The sequence below is a fragment of the Schistocerca nitens genome, chromosome 4 (genome assembly GCF_023898315.1).
Source record: "Schistocerca nitens isolate TAMUIC-IGC-003100 chromosome 4, iqSchNite1.1, whole genome shotgun sequence".
In the NCBI taxonomy this organism is placed as follows: domain Eukaryota; kingdom Metazoa; phylum Arthropoda; class Insecta; order Orthoptera; family Acrididae; genus Schistocerca; species Schistocerca nitens.
In genome coordinates this window covers 75,875,296-75,882,584 of record NC_064617.1, presented here as the reverse complement: position 1 = coordinate 75,882,584, position 7,289 = coordinate 75,875,296, and the positions used below count along the sequence as shown (strand labels likewise).

At 42.6% G+C, this 7,289-nt stretch overlaps 1 long non-coding RNA gene across 1 annotated transcript in view; it reads right to left on the bottom strand.

Annotated features, from left to right (window-relative positions):
• Positions 1-529: 529 nt before the first annotated feature.
• The window catches only part of LOC126251547 (uncharacterized), a 40,775-nt gene continuing 34,015 nt past the window's right edge, over positions 530-7,289 (bottom strand). The window contains exon 2 of the long non-coding RNA XR_007545754.1: positions 530-2,324. This is a non-coding gene — a long non-coding RNA (uncharacterized LOC126251547). The remainder of the gene's footprint in view (positions 2,325-7,289) is intronic.

The window sequence follows — 7,289 nt, the reverse complement described above, 5'->3', positions numbered from 1 at the left end:
ATGGTACTCTTTAAGAAACCATTGCTAATTTCATCTTTCGGGCCCAAAATCGAACACAAAACACTGTCATCATAGCTAGGTACTGCAACATAACCAGATTTAAGCATGAGTGAATTTTGATGAATAATAAGTTCCATTTACTAAGAAAAGTTGTAGAAAATGTATTCTGACACCAAAATAAACCATCTGTGGACATATTTCCATGCAAAATATGTTCTTCTTTTATGTTGAGAAGTATCTCCTGAAAGACTGTACATTTTTGTCACACACTGGATACATCAATGAACACCAAGGTATGTAAATGTCATTGTCAAACAGTCTAACAACAGCCTACAGCAGACTCAAAGGCGGATGTACACTATCTGAAAACATTTATTTGTCTCTGTTTCATTAATCTATTATTTAGTTTCTTATAGGATATGCAGTAATTTTCTGTCACTTTCCCTGCATACTTGTTGTGTGTACCAGAAATATAATGAAGCTGGAAAATGTGGTTCCAAAAATACGAATTTAATTTCAAGACAGTATGAAGATTTTCATTGTTTAAGCTTTATTTGTTATCCCATAAAATACATTATATTGCTTTCTATATCTGTCTTAATATACAATACTCTATCTATCATTTTACATATTTTTATAAATTTCATTATATACACAAAAATTATAAATAATAGTCTTCTTCTTGTATCTCTGCAATGATGTACCCCTAATGGCTTTCTTTTCCTAGGTGCATTGAATGCCCCAGTCACTTGAAGAGATTTGAAAATTTCACAATAAAATAAAAGGTAGTGTTCTTTTTCATTCACATCAAGCATAAGTCTTTTGTTACCTGCCACATGCATAGTGATTCATGGAGACTATAGTTAAGTAGCAAGTAGCTACCAAGTTGTACTATTGTTGATTCTTCACTTCTAATAAGTCATCTCCAGCAAATATTTTAACTCTTACATCATATATAGTTATCTGTTTCACCACTTTGTTAAACTGGGGAGAGAATTATGAGAGCTGTTTTGGAAAATTAGGCTGTAACTTGAATTTAGAGTGTAAGAGTAACTGACAAACACTGACAAATTACAATATTTTTTTACGGTGTTGCATAGCTTTTATAAATTGTATCATTTTATTCTTCATTTAAATAAACTGAACAGCAGTACATGTTTACATGCTGTCACTTCTACAGTTCTATAACAATTACTCTTAGAATTTCTGTCAGTAACATTACCTCTCAAGGAATGTACTTTTCACATGTTTCAAATTATGCAAAATTACTCTTCATTAGCTAAGCAGAATCCATCCCTTCTACTAATGATCAAGTGAGCACTGTATCCATGTCCTCCTAATTGTAAAGAGGCACAAATTTACACAAATAAAAACAGCAATGTTCAGTCAACCCAGTAATTATGAAATAGATCACAGGTAGTTTGGTCACATGGAATAAATGCAGCTAGTCATTATACAAAGTACATACTGGAAGTAGAAATGTAACAGTCAGTAGACAGAAACAAGGTAACTTTTGGTCACTGCATTCCATTGTGAACTGTGTCACACTAACACTTGATCAGATGAAGTTGTGGTACTTAACCCAAAAAATGTATACCAAAAGTGTCTTCTGGTGCAAAAAAAAAAAAAAACTTAGACTTAATTCCCATGACTTCTTCAGAAACACACAGATTCCCCAATGGGAAGAAAAAATTTCCTCATTGACTTCAAAATATGTAACCTATAACAAGTAGTTTGCAGGTTGATATCAAGTTTGATGGAACTCATTGATAACCCTGCAATTAATTTTCAATTTACACTAAAAACCAGGAATTTCATATTTGCATGTAGATATTGGTTGCTGCAGTGACGGGATCAACGAAATATTTCGAAAGGCATTTCCATCAAATATTAAAACTGGAGTGAATTACAGTGGAGGCAGTGGGCATAATAAGAGAAGTTAACATAATAACTAATAACAGAGTCAAGAATGATATCTTTTAGTTTTTTTCGTTGAAGAGGGCAAACTTAGATAGCTAACCAAATAAGATTTCAAATTGACTGTGCGAGTAAAGCACAGTATTTCTAGGATGTGACGACAACCATTGCTGACGGGTGTACTCCTTCTGGAGAAGTGGCGAGGGAGCTGGAGACCGGTCCTGGAGTTCCTGATTAGTCACAGCCTCTATTGTAAGCCACACGGCCAGCGTTAAGGGCGAGGACGGCGAGTGCAGCTGGCGACGTCACAGGTGACGTCAGCAGTCCTGCCGCGGCAGGGCGCAGGACACGCTTTGCGTCACACTGTGCTAACTCTCGGGGCCCATCTCCTCCTCGGTGCACGAACTCTGCAACACACCAAACAGCATCATGAAGCACGGAAAACTGGCACGTCGTAAAAGACTGAGAAGCAAACATACACGCAGGACGATTTCTCAAATACCATTTTTAATTACGTAAATACTTCGGTAGCTGAGGAGGCGACACAGTATCAACCCTATGACTGGAGACTGATCCCCACTGAACTATTTCTGAGAAGAGTTTATTAACACATAAAACGGGATGTAAAATAGAACTGCCCGGGAAAATATTTCATGCTCCTTAATATAGCCACCCAACTTAAATTATCTGCTCCAGGTGTGGATGACGTGCGGTCAGATGCCTACCTTAAAGTACACGAAATATTTTCGGGGCCAGCTCTAGTCCGTCCGCCCTGTGTGAATAATAATGTTACATAATGCGAAGTTTATGCAATACCCTACTTTCAGTTCTTAAAGTCAGCCATATGATCAGAATGCGCAGGTATTACAGACTTTCTCCTTCGATGATGGTGGGTGCAACGGTCAAGACATTAGTAACCATTCATAAATCTGCATACTTAGACAATTACCGAAATAATTTGTAAAGCAAAGTATGATAATTTTTTCTGCTTGTTCACATCTATAGCGACAACTTCACTGAGTGTCAATGAAATGAACACTAAATCTAAGAACATGTATATTGTTCTAACATTTCAAAGAGGTAATTGTTCATATACTCTACAACTGTAAAGATTCTTCACTATTTATCTGTTTCATGAAATACACTGAGTTGACAAAAGCCATGGAATAGCGATATGCACATATACAGATGGCGGTAGTATATAAAAGGGCAGTCCATTGTCGGAGCTGTCAGTTGTTGTTGGGCGAGTATTTGGTAAGGTTCCCCATGTGATTACGGCCATAACGACGGGAATAAACGGATAACCACGTGGCCGACGGCCTACACTTAACGATTGAGAGCAGCCGCGTCTGTATACAGGATGAGTCACCTAACGTTACCGCTGGATATATTTCGTAAACCACATCAAATACTCACGAACCGATTCCACAGACCGAACGTGAGGAGAGGGGCTAGTGTCATTGTTTAATACAAACCATACAAAAATGCACGGAAGTATGTTTTTTAACACAAACCTACGTTTTTTTTAAATGGAGCCACGTTAGTTTTGTTAGCACATCTGAACATATAAACAGTTACCTAATCAGTGCCGTTTGTTGCATTGTAAAATATTAATTACATCCGGAGATATTGTAACCTAAAGTTGACGCTTGAAACTTCCGACGTTCAGTTGCGTGTTGTAATAAACACGGGCGACGGTCGGCGAGCAGTGTTATGCGCATACTGCATCGTGTGTCATTACATCAGCAATTACATGGTGATGACTTTAATCATCGAGTACAATTCTGTCAATGGGCATTAACAGAGAATGCGTTGCAGTTCTACCTGTTTACCGATGAAGCGGGTTTCACAAACCACGGGGCAGTGAATCTACGGAACATGCATTACTGGTCCGTGGACAATCCTCGCTGGCTCAGACAGGTAGAGCGACAGCGAACGTGGACTGTAAATGTATGAATCATGAATCATTGGCGACCACCTCATTGGTCCTCACTTCACTGCAGGGGCCCAAACAGCTGCAACATACATCGCGTTTCTACAGAATGATCTGCCAACGTTGCTCGAAAATGTCCCACTGCAAACGCGTCGACGTATGTGGTATCAGCAATTTGGTGCACCTGCACATTCCGCAATTAACACTAGGCTGACCCTTGACAGGATGTTCGACGGGCGTTTCATAGGACGTGGAATACGCATAAATTGGCCAGCCCGTTCTCCTGATCTTACACCTCTGGACTTCTTTCTGTGGGGTACGTTAAAGGAGAATGTGTACCGTGATGTGCCTACAACCCCAGAGGATATGAAACAACGTATTGTGGCAGCCTGCGGCGACATTACACCAGATGTACTGCGGCGTGTACGACATTCATTACGCCAGAGACTGCAGTTGTGTGAAGCAAATGATGGCCACCACTTTGAACATCTATTGGCCTGACATGTCGGGACACTATTCCACTCCGTAATTGAAAACGGAAACCACGTGTGTTCGTGTACCTCACCCCTCATGGTAATGTACATGTGCGTCAGTGAAAAAGACCAATAAAAAGGTGTTAGCATGTGGACGTAATGTGCTGTTCCAGTCTCTTCTGTACCTAAGGTCCATCACCGTTCCCTTTGGATCTCTACGTAATTCGGTGCTCTCCGATACACAGGATCGAACAGCGGAGGAGTGGTACTCAAGCGTCAACTTTAGGTTACAATACCTCCGCATGTAATTAACATTTTACAATGCAACAAACGGCACTGATTACGTATTTGTTTATATGTTCAGATGTGATAACAAAACTAACGGGGTTCCATTTAAAAAAAAGTAGGTTTGTGCTAAAAACATACTTCCGTGCATTTTTTTATGGTTTGTATTAACCAATTACACTAGCCCCTCTCCTCACGTTCGGTCTGTGGAATCGATTCGTCAGTATTTGATGTGGTTTACGAAATATATCCAGCGGTAATGTTAGCTGACTCACCCTGTAGGGCTGCTAGTGCTAACGGACGAGCAACACTGCGTGAAATAATACACTACTGGCCATTAAAATTGCTACACCACGAAGATGACGTGCTACAGACGCGAAATTTAACCGACAGGAAGAATATGCTGTGAAATGCCAATGATTAGCTTTTCAGAGCATTCACACAAGGTTTGCGCCGGTGGCAACGCTTACAACGTGCTGACATGAGGAAAGTTTCCAACCGATTTCTCATACACAAACAGCAGTTGACCGGCGTTGTCTGGTGAAACGTTGTTGTGATGCCTCGTGTAAGGAGGAGAAATGCGTACCATCACGTTTCCGGAATGTGGAATCGGTGGGTTCAGGAGGGTAATACGGAACGCCGTGCTGGATCCCAACGGCCTCGTATCACTAGCAGTCGAGATGCCAGGCATCTTCCAGAATGAGATTTTCACTCTGCAGCGGAGTGTGCGCTGATATGAAACTTCCTGGCAGATTAAAACTGTGTACCGGACGGAGACTCGACCTCGGGACCTTTGCCTTTCGCTAGGTTCGCAGGAGAGCTTCTGTAAAATTTGGAAAGTAGGAGACGAGGTTCTGGCAGAAGTAAAGCTGTGAGGACGGGGCGTGAGTCGTGCTTGGGTAGCTCAGTTGGTAGAACACTTGCCCGCGAAAGGCAAAGGTCCCGAGTTCGAGTCTCGGTCCGACACACAGTTTTAATTTGCCAGGAAGTTTCACGCCAGGCATCTTATCCGCATGGCTGTAACGGATCGTGCAGCCACGTCTCTATCCCTGAGTCAAGATGGGGACGTTTACATAACAAAAACCATTTGCACGAACAGTTCGACGATGTTTGCAGCAGCTCGGAGACCATGGCTGCGGTTACCCTTGACGCTGCATCACAGACAGGAGTGCCTGCGATGGTGTACTCAACGGCGAACCTGGGTGCACGAATGGCAAAATGTCATTTTTTCGGATGAATCCAGGTTCTGTTTACAACATCATGATGGTCGCATCCGTGTTTGGCGACATCGCGGTGAACGCATATTGGAAGCGTGTATTCGTCATCGCCATACTGGCGTATCGCCCGGCGTGATGGTGTGGAGTGTCATTGGTTACACGTCTCGGTCACCTCTTGTTTGCATTGACTGAACTTTGAACAGTGGACGTTACATTACAGATGTGTTACGACCCGTGGCTCTACCCTTCATTCGATCCCTGCGAAACCCTACATTCCATCAGGATAATGCACGACCGCATGTTTCGGGTCGTGTATGGGCCTTTCTGGATACAGAAAATGTTCGACTGCTGCCCTGGCCAGCACTTTCTGCAGATCTCTCACCAATTGAAAACGTCCAGTCAATGGTGGCCGAGCAACTGGCTCGTCACAGTACGCCAATCACTACTCTTGATGAACGGTGGTATCGTGTTGAAGCTGCATGGGCAGCTGTACCTGTACACACCATCCGAGCTCTGTTTGAGGCAATGCCCAGGCGTATCAGGGCCGTTATTACGGCCTGAGGTGGTTGTTGTGGGTTCTGATTTCCCAGGATCTATGCACCCAAATTGGGTGAGAATGTAATCACATGTTAGTTTTAATATAATATATTTGTCCAATGAGTACCCGTTTATCATCCGCATTTCTTCTTGGTATAGCAATTTTAATGGCCAGTAGTGTAATAGTCGGAGGTACTCCAAAACCTCATTCGACCAAAAATTACGTTCTTCTCTTCCTGATGCATGGCCATCAGAGTAAATGCTCCGTCTTTAACAATATTGACAAAGACGTGACATTAAACACACACGTACCGTCCCCAGCTGAGTGACCAATCATACGATTGGTTCAAATGGCTCTGACCACTATGGGACTTAACTTCTGAGGTCATCAGTCCCCTAGAACGTAGAACTACTTAAACCTAACTAACCTAAGGACATCACACACAACCGTACCTGAGGCAGGATTCTAACCTTCGACCGTAGAGGTCGCGTGGTTCCAGACAGTAGCGCCTAGAACCGCTCGGCCACACCGGCCGGCCAATCATACGATTGCTGAGCCACTTGCTGTGTTCGTCCGTTATTAGTTCTTACCATAACTATGTAAAGGGAAGATGAAACACGTGTGAGCGATCTGTCTCATATTTACTACTTTTTTCCTTCTTCAAGAGTGCGTGTGAACTACGTGTCAACTACTCGCACTGGTTTTTGACTGCAAATTCTCTGCTTGTCTGCCCAGCCTTAGCACGGTTCACGACTTCCTCCAAGAACGGTATGTGTGTTCTGTGAGCGTCACACGGTATACAAATGCCCCGTGGTCGCAAGACTTCCTGCAGAGCGGTTCATGTAAAACAAATGAGCGCAGTGAGAAACCCGGTCGTTGGGGCCAGTGTTTGGACGAGTATGAACGCAGGAAATACGGTCTGAAGT